The sequence below is a fragment of the Musca domestica genome, unplaced genomic scaffold (assembly GCF_030504385.1).
Source record: "Musca domestica strain aabys unplaced genomic scaffold, Musca_domestica.polishedcontigs.V.1.1 5, whole genome shotgun sequence".
Classification (NCBI taxonomy): Eukaryota; Metazoa; Arthropoda; class Insecta; order Diptera; family Muscidae; genus Musca; species Musca domestica.
Window position 1 is genome coordinate 15833678 of NW_026712346.1, and position 14207 is coordinate 15847884.

The 14207-nt window shown below is 35.2% G+C and overlaps 1 long non-coding RNA gene across 1 annotated transcript; it reads right to left on the bottom strand.

Annotated features, from left to right (window-relative positions):
- Positions 1-8137: 8137 nt before the first annotated feature.
- LOC109614284 (uncharacterized) lies at positions 8138-10441 on the bottom strand. Its single transcript, XR_002195483.2, has 2 exons — positions 8505-10441; positions 8138-8438 (listed from the first exon to the last, which is right to left on the bottom strand). It is a non-coding gene; the product is annotated as an uncharacterized LOC109614284 (long non-coding RNA).
- Positions 10442-14207: the final 3766 nt, after the last annotated feature.

The window sequence follows — 14207 nt, forward strand, 5'->3', positions numbered from 1 at the left end:
TTAATACCCTCCACCATTTGCAACGAATTTGGAAATTTTCAAAAAATAAAATTCTTAAAAAATTCTGTTAAAATTTTAAAAATACCGAATATAGCCGTTATATTGGGGTCTATACGACGTGGACGTGGACATAGGCATTGTTTGTCATAAGCCATTACCATATTCAAATTCGAAACTTAAAATAAACGGTGAATAATGTAGCTAAAATCATCAAAATATCGTATATAAGGAGGTGCCGTTTAATTGGAGCTGTGTGTGTGTGTGTGGAGACCTGGACCAGCATAGACAATTTTCTGTCACAGGCTGTAGCATCCATTACGAACTTCAAATACCACATCTCAAACAATTTCGGTGGTTATTGTACCTAAAATCATAAAAATACCGAATATAGGGAGGTACTGATATATGGGGCCTATACGAAACAATTCCGGTGAATGATGTCGCTAAAATCATCAAAATACTGAATATAGTGAGGTACCGTTATATGGGGGCTATACGAAGACGTGGACCTTTACAGACAATTTTCTGTCTTAGGGTGTAGTATTCATTTTGAACTTCAAGTACCAAATTTGAAACAATTCCCGTGAATAATGTCGTTAAAATAATCAAAATACCGAATATCGGGAGGTACTGTTATATGGGGGCTATACAAAGACGTGGACCTGCACAGACAATTTTCTGTCTTAGGATGTAGTATCCATTTTGAACTTCAAATACCAAATTTGAAACAATTCCGGTGAATAATGTCGCTAAAATCATCAAAATACCGAATATAGGGAGGTACCGTTATATGGCGGCTATATGAAAACGTGGACCTACATGGCCCATTTACGAACTTAACCTACCTACTGGAAAAATAAACATGTGTGCAAAATTTTAGCCATCTATCTCAATTCATTCGAAAGATAGCGTGATTACAACAGACAGACAGACAGACGGACAAACGGACACCGCTAAATCGACTTAGAATTTTACGCTGATCAAGAATATATATACTTTGTTGGGTCTGACATGAGTATTTCGAGGAGTTACAAACGGAATGACAAAGTTAATATACCCTCCATAGTATGGTGGAGGGTATAAAAACATACAAAAATAATTTTAATTTTAACCCATTTCGATGCGATTTTTGTGACAAGTTAAAGTATTTCATGGCTGTTCCGTGTGGCTAATTTAGGATTTAACAAATATTGCAACGGTTAACAATTTCATTGGGGAGTCACATCTAAATTGAGTAAAGCTTTGGTGTAGACATGTTCATGGCTCAATAAGAAAGGTTGCTGAACTTCAAGTAAACTAAGAAAATGCAACTCTGTACTGGAGCCTTATTATGTCAAATAGACTATTTGAATAATCAACAACTGCTTTTGTTTATTTAACATTTTTTTAAAAAAATTGTTGTATTGAGGGCATTTTGTTTCATGTTAACGTACAAAATATGAATTTCTGTTATATATATTAGAAGTAACTTGAAATTAATTTATATTTTTATTCAAAACAATACACTCATATCAAAACTATGTATATGTTTTGACATAATAGGGACACCAAAAAATGTATTTAGAGGGTAGCTTTATTCTGTCTACTGTGATTGTGTCATGGACATTTCCAATTATGTTTTTATGAAACTGTACAGATTCCTACACAAGCCTAGAATTCCCAATAAAATTATATTACATTACATTCCGATTATTTATATAAAAGATTCAACCTGCATATTGTAAATAGTTTTATGAAGACGTATGGGAGTTCGTTTTTTATAACTTGAAATAATGTCAACTAAGGTTAATTTTAGGTAAGCCACTAAATAAATATTTCATATTTCAATTACTGACGTTTCAGTAGCAGCTGCAGATTCATGCAAATTTTTTAACATTATCCGTGCTCTGATTTCATAGGTCGTAAAAAGGCTGACTTACGCCGATTTTTATACCCTCCACCAAAAAAGGTATGGAGTTTGTAACTCATCGAAATAATCATTTTAGACCCAACAAAGTATATATATTCTTGATCAGCGTAAAATTCTAAGACGATTTAGCCCTGTCCGTCCGTCTGTTGTAAGCACGCTACAGTCTAAACGAATTAAGATAGGAAGCTAAAATTTTGCACAGATCTCTCTTTTGTCTGCAGGCAGGTCAAGTTCGAAGATGGGCTATATCGGTCCACGATATCGTATAGCCCCCATATAACGGTACCCCCGATATTCGGTATTTTGATGATGTTAGCCACATTTTTCAATGGAATTGTCTTAAAATCCACAAAAGGAGTCCCTTGTGGGCATTTTACCTCCTCAAAAAGAATTATAGGTCCACGATATCGTATATCCCCCATATAACTGTAACCCCCGATATTCGGTATTTTGATGATGTTAGCCACGCTTTTCAATGGAATTGTCTTAAAATCAACACAAGTTGTTCCTTGTGAGTACTTCACCCCCTGAGAGTGAATTGTCTATACAGGTCCACGATATCGTATATCCCCCATATAACGGTACCTCCCGATATTCGGTATTTTATGATTTGACCCACATTTTTCATCGGAATTGTCTGAAAATCTACACAAGGAGTTCCTTGTGGGTACTTTATACCTCGGCAGAGAATTATCTATATAGATCCACGATATCGTATAGCCCCCATATAACGGTACCCCCACGGTATTCGGTATTTTGATGATTTTAGCCACATTTTTCAATGGAATTGTCTGAAATTCCACAAAAGGAGTCCCTTGTGAACATTTTACTTCTTCAAAAAGAATTGTCTATATAGGTCTACGATGTCGTATATCCCCCATATAACTGTACCCCCGATATTCGGTATTTTGATGATGTTAGCCACATTTTTCAATGGAATTGTCTTAAAATCCACACAAGTAGTTCCTTGTGAGTACTTTACCCCCTGAGAGAGAATTGTCTATACAGGTCCACGATATCGTATATCCCCCATATAACGGTACCCACGATATTCGGTATTTTGATGTTTTTAGCCATATTTTTCAACGGAATGGTCACAAGGGGTTCTTTGTGAGCACTTTACCCCCCGACAGAGGATTCTCTATATAGGTTAACGATAACGTATGGCTCCCATATAACGATACCTCGCGATATTCGGTATTTTGAAAATCCACACAAGGAGTTCCTTGTGAGTACTTTACACGCAAAATAGATTTGTCTTTATAGGTCCACAATATCGTATATCCCCACATATCGGCACCTTCTTATATTAGATATTTTAAAGATTTTAAAATAATTTTTAATGGATTTTATTTTTTTTTTTTTTTTTTGAAAATTTTCTAATTCGTTCCAAATGGTGGAGGGTATTCAAAGTTCGGCCCGGCCGAACTTACTGCTTTTTTACTTGTCTCGATTTAATCTACCTGATAGGGTTACCTTGTAATTGTACTATGGGCTAAAACCATGGTAGAAGAACGCAGGTAGTCGCATCGACACAATCACCCTTATTATGGTTGGCGATGTCGTAGGCGTTCAAGTGTCGTAAACGTTGTCGTAACTAGAATTTTTTGGTATTATGTACAATTTTCGACTACGTCTTTTTCGTAATAGATATAAAAAAGCAGGATGCTCTGGAATAATAAACATTTAATAAAAGAAATAAAAGCGTCAGTTGAAATGGTTTATTATTTGTTTAAATAAATATGGAAACATGTTATGTCCTGGAAATTTTTTAGCTGAGGATGAAAATGAATATATTCAAAATGATTTAAACGTGAGGCGAAAAATAATGCGGGTTATTTGTGCTTACAGAGGGAAGCGTACAGACATCCTGGATGACCACAACCTGCTTCTGTTGCATATTTCAGTCTAGTCTGTTTACGCTTGGAGGAGTCAGTGTGCATTGTGGTTTTCTTTGTCTTCACTAACTTCAAACCCTTCAAACAGTTCCTCCTCAGTCTCCAGTTCACCAAGTGTTGGACGCTGTTGAATTGCAATTGCTTGGTTCCCTGCATTTACAATTGTCTCTAATTGTAACAAGCGTGATGCTGCTTCCTCCGTGTCGCTTAAAATGAACTGCTTGAAGGGCCCTCCACCTGTAGCACGACATTATGCCTTGTTATGAACTAGTTTCTTCCTCAATTTGAAATGCGTTACATATATGCGTTTAAATATAGCGCCCATATATATCTTCGTCCGATTTGCCTTTTATTGTACATCAAACGTGTAATATCAGCCCGAATAGTATGGAATTTTCAACATAGGCCAAATTGGGCCTGAAAATAAGTATGCCAAATTTGAAATCGAAATCGAATCGAAATCGTTCAGATATAGCTATAGCTCCCATACGTGATGTTCATTCGATTTGTTGTTTTTGTCCTCCGCAGCCGTAATATGCACTCTGTAACAAAAATATTTGGAGAAATATATAAAATACAGCTCAAAAATACATTTGCTAAATTTTATCGAGATCGGTTAAGATTTGGATATAGCACCCATATATAATTTCATTCGATTTACATTTTACGCCTAATATTTGTCCAAATGGGATGGAATTTGGCACATACGACCGAATTGAGTCTAGAAGTTAGTATGTCAAATTTGGTGAAGATAGGTTCAGATATAGCTCCCATATATACTGTTCATCCGATTTGTTATATTTGTTACACACAGCCGTAATATGCACTCCGTAACAACGATATATCAAATACAGCTCAGAAATATCTTTGCCAAATTTTATCGAGATCGGTTCAGATTTGGATGTAGCTCCCATATATATCTTTATCCGATTTCAAATTAATTGTGCACCAAATGGGCAATACAAGTCCGAATTTAAAAGATACAAATTATTCGGCATATTTAGTCCTTTGAACTATAAATTATAATTATAATCATAGTGTATATGATTGAATTTTCCCATAAAAACTTTTAATTGTTATGCGGAGCTCTACTAAATTAGGAAAGTGGTGTAGGGTATCATAAAGTCAGCCCCGCCCTACTTTAAGACTTTCTTTACTGGTTACCATTGTTTTTTCGGGGCGATCGAGAAGCTGCAATAGTAGTTACATCAGTCTTGTCATCGGTATTGTCCATTTACTCATTTTCATGGACTATAACGTCTGTTACACTTATTTTCCGTATTTTCTATTTCTGGTGGATTCAGTAACTTTTGAAACTGCATTACAATCGCGACAGACTCCTCTCAATGCGATAAAGTCATTTGCTCACCTTCAGTGCTGCTGGTTTCACCCTTATTCTGCACAATTTTTTTTTTGTTTTCAATTTTAAATTTTTCCGAACTTAAAAGAATTTTAGAAAACTAATAAAAACATGCAGAAATAATTTTAATTTTAACATACTTTTTGCCAGCCATCGGAGTCTCTAATCAGGGGCCCGTTTACATTTAATTTTGTAGCAATGGATTCCCAATCTGATTTAAAATTAGCTGGAACGTGACCTTTGGTAAACCCCTTTGCCAATCATGGTTTTTTTCCAACTCGGAAACCAACATTTCAAATTATTATATATAATAGCAATCATTTGTCGCTATCGACAACCCTAATATCATTATTGTCAACTCGACTTCATTTTGCGACGACGACAACCGTAATAGGACCGATTATAGTTCTTATTGCGTAAATTTTCTCAGGAAGAATTTTTAAACTCACATTAGCCCAGTATGAAAATCATTTATTGGACTTTAATTGGTTATCAAATAACTGATCTGTTCCAGAACATACAATGAATATTCTTGCGGTTAAAGAGCAATTTTGACATTTGTCTTTCTGACAGTTTGGAAAAATGTACTCAGTAAAAACCAGCCCAGTTAATTGAAAAAACAGCTGTATTATGGCTGATGCAAAAATGTTGACAAATTTCAGGCAATAAGTTACTTATTTTTATTATTTTGCACATAATAAGCATTGTATTACACCATTAAATAAATAATTGTTAATGAAAAATTGCAACCATGATTCCAATTGCCCGCCAATTCTCATCAAGTTGAAAGCATTCGTTGCTGGAAACAGCTGATTTCTTGCTAGTTTTTGTTTACATTCCTCTGTTCCAGAATCTACAAGTTATCATAAAGGGACAATCGGATATCGTAGTAAAAACTTTTACATTAATATTAAGTAATTTGTAATAGAAATTTTATCGCACATATCCATTGTGTAGGGCGTGTCTATTAGAATCGCAATATCATTGAAATGGTAACTCATAGGATGAAAATCAATGCAAAATATAAATTGTCAAATGAAAAATAAATTGTTTTGAATTTCCTGTCAAAATGTTTTGGTAGAATATTTATTTTTATTCGAGCGGTCGATGAGGAAGGTGCTGCCGGATATTTTTATGAATACATCGTTAGAAATATTGGTGTATATAAATAAAACTTCCTACATATTTGAAACAAATATTTCCGAAATTGTAAAAACTACAACTGTTAAGATTTATCTTTTTGATTCAATTTTATTTGACAAAATTTGTATTAGAATTCACATGTTAGGAGTAGGAATTCATTTCATATTGACCGCCAATTAATTGTCCTTCTAAATTAGTAGACATATTCATATCGCCTGATTTCTATGAAATGACATGTACGTTGTTAGTCAAGATTAGGAAAAAAAAGATGTGATGTTTATCATTCTGTTTGTAATTCATAGAAATAAACCTTCAGGACATAACACAGGATATGAGTTTTTGATCAGTGTAAAATTCTAATACTATTTGCATATGCCTGTATGTCAGCCTGTAGTAATCGGTATTATTTTTCGTTGCTAATGAAAGGTGTCTTTTCATAAGTAAAGCAAAATAAATAATATAAAAGCAAACTGCATTGTATTAAATAAACTCAGGAAATAGAATCTAAAAAAAAACCTGCTAAAAAATCCTTTTTATTAAGAATTTTTGCAAAATAGTTTTTTCTACTTTATCCTCTTTTTCCCCAAGCACATAAATCGGTTTGTTATAGTGTTAACCACAACAAGTGCATGTCACTCTCTCATACGGAAGGGAGAAATGTAAGTGAGAACGGGCAAAACGTATATCTTAAGTTGACTTCGACAGATTTCAGCTCAACCGCACTAAAACGCCACGAAAGCTGGTATCAAGGTAGTTCTAACAGGTAACCGCATCGGCGAATTGCTACAACAAAGCAACTTTTGTGGTACCCTCAAATGTCAAAATTGGCATCTAAGGCGAAAAACATAGATTCGCCATGACATTTACAGGTTGCGGCAAATCAGAAACGAGGTGTTTGCTTACATTTTATTTTGTGTGCCTCTCGTCGTAAATGAACGTTGCAATAAAAGTTTTTATTGTAAAACAAATAAGTGTGAAATAAGTATTAATTGCGATATTTTTTAAACCAAGAAACTTATAATAACTATATTTTACCGGTTTAAACCGAAAGTTTTCCGGAACTGCAAATGGCAAGAGTCGAATTCTTGCACTACTTCCCGTGATGTGCTTTGGAAATCTTAGATGTTGAGGCTAACTTTATTCTGCACTCCATTCTAACCTCCTTCCTTCATTTTCTTTTAATTTTTTTTTTACTGATTTTACTCTAAACTTGCTCTTAAATTATTTGAAATATTATAAAAAGGTACTTTTGGGGAAGACAACATAAACAAATTTGTTGTTGCATTCATTAGGGCGAATTCTTCATTGTACAGCTAAACCTTAAAGCCGTTCTAAATCGGCATCGCCGAGTGTTTTTCATGACAACAATTTGCCGCAAAAAATACAACTCTTCACTTACATGTATTGTCAAATCTTGTTTCTTAGGGCAAAAAAAGTATTTCGCCTCGACAGAATAACATTGCAGCGAATTTCTGTTTTGTCAAGTTTGACAATGTTTCTGTGCAATGTAATAAAATAAATAAAAACAACGAGGATTTAGAGATATCTCTTGATATTTTTGCATGTTTGCCATACCAGAAGTAGCCTTAGAAGATCTGAATGCAGCTTCATCATGATTTAGCCATGACTTGTGCCAGAAAGCTAAGATTTTGTACTGAGCTGTTTTTTATTTACAGCCAAACTCAAAGCTCATTTAAGAAATTGTTCGAAATTTGGTATAAAAGTTGTCTATATTCTTGTCATATTTGATATTGTCATGAGTTTTAACATATTTATATCAAATTATTGGCCAACAAGAACTTTGCGATTGCAAATGGACAGACTGGATTATTTTTGTTTTTAAATTTGTTTTATTTTTATTTCCTGTCAATTTTTTTCACGGAATAGGTGTTCTCTTTTTTATCGTCATACAGACGGATATCGCTACATCATGAAATGCAGAGACATGATTGGTGTACCAACTCCGTAGCTGTTCGGATAAGGTTCAATTGTTGTGGTCCTAGCTCTGGCATAGCCATTGACCGACTGCATCACATATGCCTTATTAAAATGGTCTATGCAAACTTTTGATATAACTGCAAATTTGATTTGGCACATTTGACTCCACTTTTCTCTCGCGTTTTCATCTCTGGGAACAGAGAAAAAAATTATTGCCTTTTTAGAGTTTTTTTTATTTTGCATATCTTGCAAATACCTTTCTATTTGTTTTTAAAATTTGACAAAATAAACTGATAAAAATTACGGACAATTAATTATTGACATCTTTTATAGTTGTCAGGCGAATTCAAATTATGTTGACAGAAAATATAGGTATCAGCTGGTCTTACTTGTCGACCTTATAATTGGGCCATGCTCCCAACCAAGGTAGATCTAACAGGTAACCGCATCGGCGAATTGCTACAACAAAGCAACCTTTGTGGTCCCCTCAAATGTCAAAATTGGCATCTAAGGCGAAAAACATAGATTCGCCATGACATTTAAAGGTCGCGGCAAATTTTTTCAACCAATCAGAAACGAGGTGTTTGTTTACATTTTATTTTGTGTGCCTCTCGTCGTAAATGAACGTCGCAATAAAAGTTTTTATTGTAAAACAAATAAGAGTAAAATAAGTATTAATTGTAGTATTGCGATATTTTTAAACCAAGAAACTTATAATGACTATATTTTACTGGTTTAAACCGAAAGTTTTCCGGAACTGCAAACGACAAGAGTCGAATTCTTGCACTACTTCCCGTGACGTGCTTTGGGAATCTTAGATATTGAGGCTAACTTAATTCTTAAAGCTGCACTCCATTCTAACCTCCTTCCTTCATTTTCTTTTAATTTTTTTACTGGTTTCACTCTAAACTTGCTCTTAAATTATTTGAAATTTTTTAGAGAAGACAACATAAACAAATTTGTTGTTGCATTCATTTAGGGCGAATTCTTCATTACAACAATTTGTTTTGACATTTAATGGTGCCGTCAGCTGGGCTGATGCGATTACCTAGTACATCTACCTTGCTCCCAACGAAACAAGAGAAATAGTCATATAAACAAAACAATGTAAACACGCCCAAAATAAATTCTATAAAGGTGCTATTACACGATACATCAAGAAACTATCGCTTCAAGTAAGCATGCGTCTCTTTGAAAAAACAAGAAGCAAAACAAAGTTCCTCCAGACATAGACCGACATATCTTAGTAACAAAGCGAAAGGCTAGTTCTAGAACTCCAACCAAGGAACCAAATGCTAAAACCCAAAAGTCTATAAACAATGACAGCAACAACAGATTCTCAATTCTCGGCTCGAATAGCAAGACTGATGAAATGATACAACCGGTTAGATCCCAAAAACCTCCCCCACTATATCTTCGCTAAAGGGCTGCAAATGTGACAATTTTCTCTATTTTTGCAATGGAGAGTAAACGCTTGTCATATTGTGTCCTGTTTGATCAAACACATAACAGTACGTGACATCCAACTAAATGCTCGTCATGTCGGTCACACTCCAACCCATCGTCATAACATGTAATGACCAATAAAAGGGGATGTATAATAGGATGTCATACAAAAATGTTCTATCAAGAAACCAACAACAATTATGAAACAATTGCCAAAGAAAGAGACACATACGTGATGAAAGCAAAGCGCAATCGCTACCTGTTTTTTTTTTTTTGATATATAAAAAAATACATTTTTTTGTAATAAAGTATTTCTTGGGATTACTAACACATTTCAGGTACTTCCAATTGGTTCACCCAAAATTTTCACATTTCGTGGTTATTGACGAAACAATCCAAAATGTCAATCCTTATTAAAAAACAATAATCACCTGACAATTTTTCTTAATAAATACACGGTTTGGTTTTTCTTATTTGGATCATAATTTCATACATTTTTGCCTCTAGTACTGAGGTGTAAATGAAAATGAGTGCTACATTAATTCACGTAGACAATAATTTGCGATTGTCCAGTATATTTTCCATTTTTTCTATTCATTTGTTGATGTCTGTGCATATTCTGTTAATCATGTGCTTTCTATTTGTTATTGAATGAGAGTCATATCTGCCCTCATCTAATAATAATAAGAATATTTTTTAATTATTGGTTTGGTATTCAATTTTATATTTACGCTGTGTTTGTTACTTCAAAATTACAGCACACACAAAAACACATCCTCATCGTCGAAAGTAACACACACACACACTCTCTCAATTTAATCACACGTACACAAATGACACACAATTTGACGATGACACGGTTCAATGTCATCGTCGACACCCTGCATTTATGGAAAACACCATGCAAATATTCGAGTCAGCCATGCCACGATCGAACCTTAGACAATGGCACACATGAATCAAAATGGGGGATGTTGTTGGCTGTCATTGCCTATCAAATACATAGCACATGATTGAATTGACAAAGTCAGGGTATCGAAAAAAGCATAATTCATACAATTCGTCTTTAATATTCGCGAAGAAACTACAAACAATCTGGTGAACAAACTCTCCCAAATATTAGGTAAACCTAATTTTCACGTGGTATCTCTTAAGAGAGGAAATCTCCAAGAGACGAAAATACAAACTTATACTGAGTCACATTATAAGGACCTAGTTCGTGCTCTGGATTCTGAGAAGAAGAATTATTACACCTATCAGATCAATAGTAATGATTCCGAAAAGTGGAAAAGATCCAACGCAGGTAAAATCGTATAGACCCATCAGTCTTCTATCTATACTCTCAAAGCTGTTCGATACAACATTACTACTCCCCATATTACACGTAGCAATATTATCCCCGAACACCAATTCGACTTCCGTAAGAACCAAAGTACTATTGAGCAAGTGCACCGCATAGTCACAAACATTAGAATGACATTCGAAAGGAAGGAATACTGCTCCGCGTTATTTATAGACATTTCCTAAGCGTTTGACAGAGTCTGGCATCTTGGAATTCTATACAAAATTTGTGAAACTCTACCTAAAAACGCTCATAAACGTTTCGTACGTTTGTTGTTAAATCGAAAGACGTACTTTCAAATTCGAGAAAAATATTGGCTGGCGTCCCACAGGGTAGTATCTTAGGACCAATTCTGTGTGTTATTTACTGCCGATATGCCCACAACCAATGAAACTCTAACCTCAACGTTTGCTGATGATACTGCTTTCAGTAGCATACACAAGAATCCTCTGATTGCGTCGGAAAAACTACAATACCATGTATATCTTCTCGAAAATTGGCTAACAAAATGGAGAAATCGGAAATGCAAGCAAGTGTATACACGTTACTTTTGCACTAAGACGTGAACTTTCCCCACGATAAAAATCTTTAATACTCTGGACCGAAGACTTACATGGAAGCAACACATCGATGCAAAAATCACCCAAATTAAACTAAAAAAGGCCAATCTTGAGTGGTTAATTGGTATACGTTCTTCTATTAAATTAGATTACAAAATCCTATTATATAAGACTGTAATAAAGCAAATTTGGACTTATGACATACAGCTCTGGGCACAGCTAGTGCCTCTAACGTAACTAAACTACAAAGAAGACAATCTAATATTCTTCGATCTATTACATGTGTACCATTGTACATAAGGAACGCAAACATCCACAAGAACCTAAATATACTTACTGTTGAAGAAGAAATAAAGAAGCTTTGCCGAAAGTGCTTAAACAAACTATCCGAGCACCCAAATAGTTTGGCCCGCCAACTCGTACTATTCGGAGGACACGATAGACTGCGCAGACGTGACACTCTTTCTATCATATAGTTTATTGTTTTGTTTTACTCTGTCATTATTTTCAGCTCTTGTCTGCCCAATTGGACGTCGCCCGCTGTTATACTTCTACAGGTAGTAGTATGCTAAATTGGAAGCTGCTTCTGTGAAGAAATCGATATGACTATTACTGTAGTCCGCGGGATGATTAGATATAACTGTATCTAAACAAAGCAACATTATATCCGTAAGACTATTTCTGTAGTCCGCGATTCACTTAGATATAACTGTATCTAAACTAATCTTAACTACCTACTCAATAAATTCATGGATGTATCTGTATCCACAAGTCCACAAAAAAAACACATCTATATCATAAAAAAATTAACAATAATTAATAATTAAAGCATGAAAAATATAAAAAATATTAGTATATAAGATATGAAACCTTATTGTTATTTTCATTAAATATATGAAAGCTTCAATAAATTAAACAATAATAACAAAAAAAACTTTCTAAAGGGTCAACTTATATGTTTAGCAGCTCCGAATAGCTTGATGAAAATATTGATTTTTATCAACGAAGGGAGGGGTTGAACTCCCGGTTCTTGCTGAAGAAAAGGTTATTGAGTTCCTGGATTTTCGTAGGACTGACTGGCGGGGTGTGGAAGATTATGTTTGCAATTTTGATTTTAGTCCTCTGTATCTTACAAGTGATGTTGACCAACAGTTGGCTTTGTTTGATTTGTTGTTTCAAAATTTTTTTGTCTTTTGTACCTACTGCTACCAGCTGTTCTCGGCCAAAAAATGATGCTTGGTTGGGGTTGGATGTGGTAAAATCGGCCTGTTACGTTAGGGATCAGGCTTATCTGGAGTGGCGTAGGCGTCCTACGGTTCGCAACAGGCAGATATTTTGTATGTATAGAAACCGCTGTAAGGCTGTCATGCGTAATGAAAGAAGGAAATTTTATGAGGAAATGTTTGGTCGCATGAGTAGTGTGCAGATATGGAAGTCGTTAAAGTCGTTTGGTTGTCTTGATGATGGTTGTGATGTCCCATTTATTGATGTCAATGCTGTTAATAATTACTTTTGTAGTGTTGGTAATTTAGATTCATCTCGTGATTTTGTTGTTAGTGAGGCCAATGATTTTGATTCTTTTAGATTTGACTGTGTGTACATGGATGATTTGTTTCGTGCTTTGCGGAATATTAAGTCAAATGCTGTAGGTGTTGATGGCATACCTATTAAGTTCTTCAAATGCGTATTCCCTTACATTTGTAGTCACTTTCTGCATTTTGTGAATTGTATTTTTATGACGTCAACCTTTCCACTTGCGTGGAAGGTTGCTCGTGTGGTGCCTGTGCCGAAGAAGGGGAGTTCTTATCATCAGACGAATCTTCGACCAATAAGCATTCTGCCGGCTATGTCGAAATTGGTTGAACATGTTATTAAGGATGCGATTGTTGATTTTCTGGATGACCATAAGTATTTGAGTAGTTCCCAGTTTGGGTTTCGGCGTGGTTCTAGCACCACGGTTCATCTTCTAGCCCTCACTGATCTCATTCGTGATGTGTTCAATAGTTCTGATGTTGGTTTGCTTGTTGGCCTTGATTTGTCTAAGGCCTTTGATTCTGTGGATCATACGCTTCTGCTCTGTAAGCTGAGAGACAAGTTTTGTTTCTCTCCTTCTTCGTGTAGATTGATATCGTCGTATTTGAGTGGAAGGTCTCAGTTTGTTGTGCACAGGGGTGTTCAGTCTGATGTTTGTGCTGTGCGGTGTGGTGTCCCACAAGGATCTGTGCTTGGCCCTCTGCTTTTTATTATGTTCATTAATGACATTGTGGGGTCTGTGTCTAATTCCAGTTGTGAAGTTTTCATGTATGTGCATTAGAAGTGCAGATCTCTTTGAGTTGGAAAATGTGGCAAACACTACTTTGAGATTGCTTTCTATGTGGATCTCCTCTAATGGTTTGTCTGTAAATTGATTTGTCTGTTCTGTTTAATGGTCCTCGTTATGTTCCTACGCCGTGCATCTGTGTTGGGTCCTTTGTGGTTAATGTTGTGAATGAGATGAGATGTTTAGGTGTAGTCATTGACACCAAGCTTAATTTTTCGGCGTATGTTGATTCGTTGCTGTCTCGTATGCGTTTTCAGATGCGGAGGCTATATAGTCTTCAAGCTCATTTGC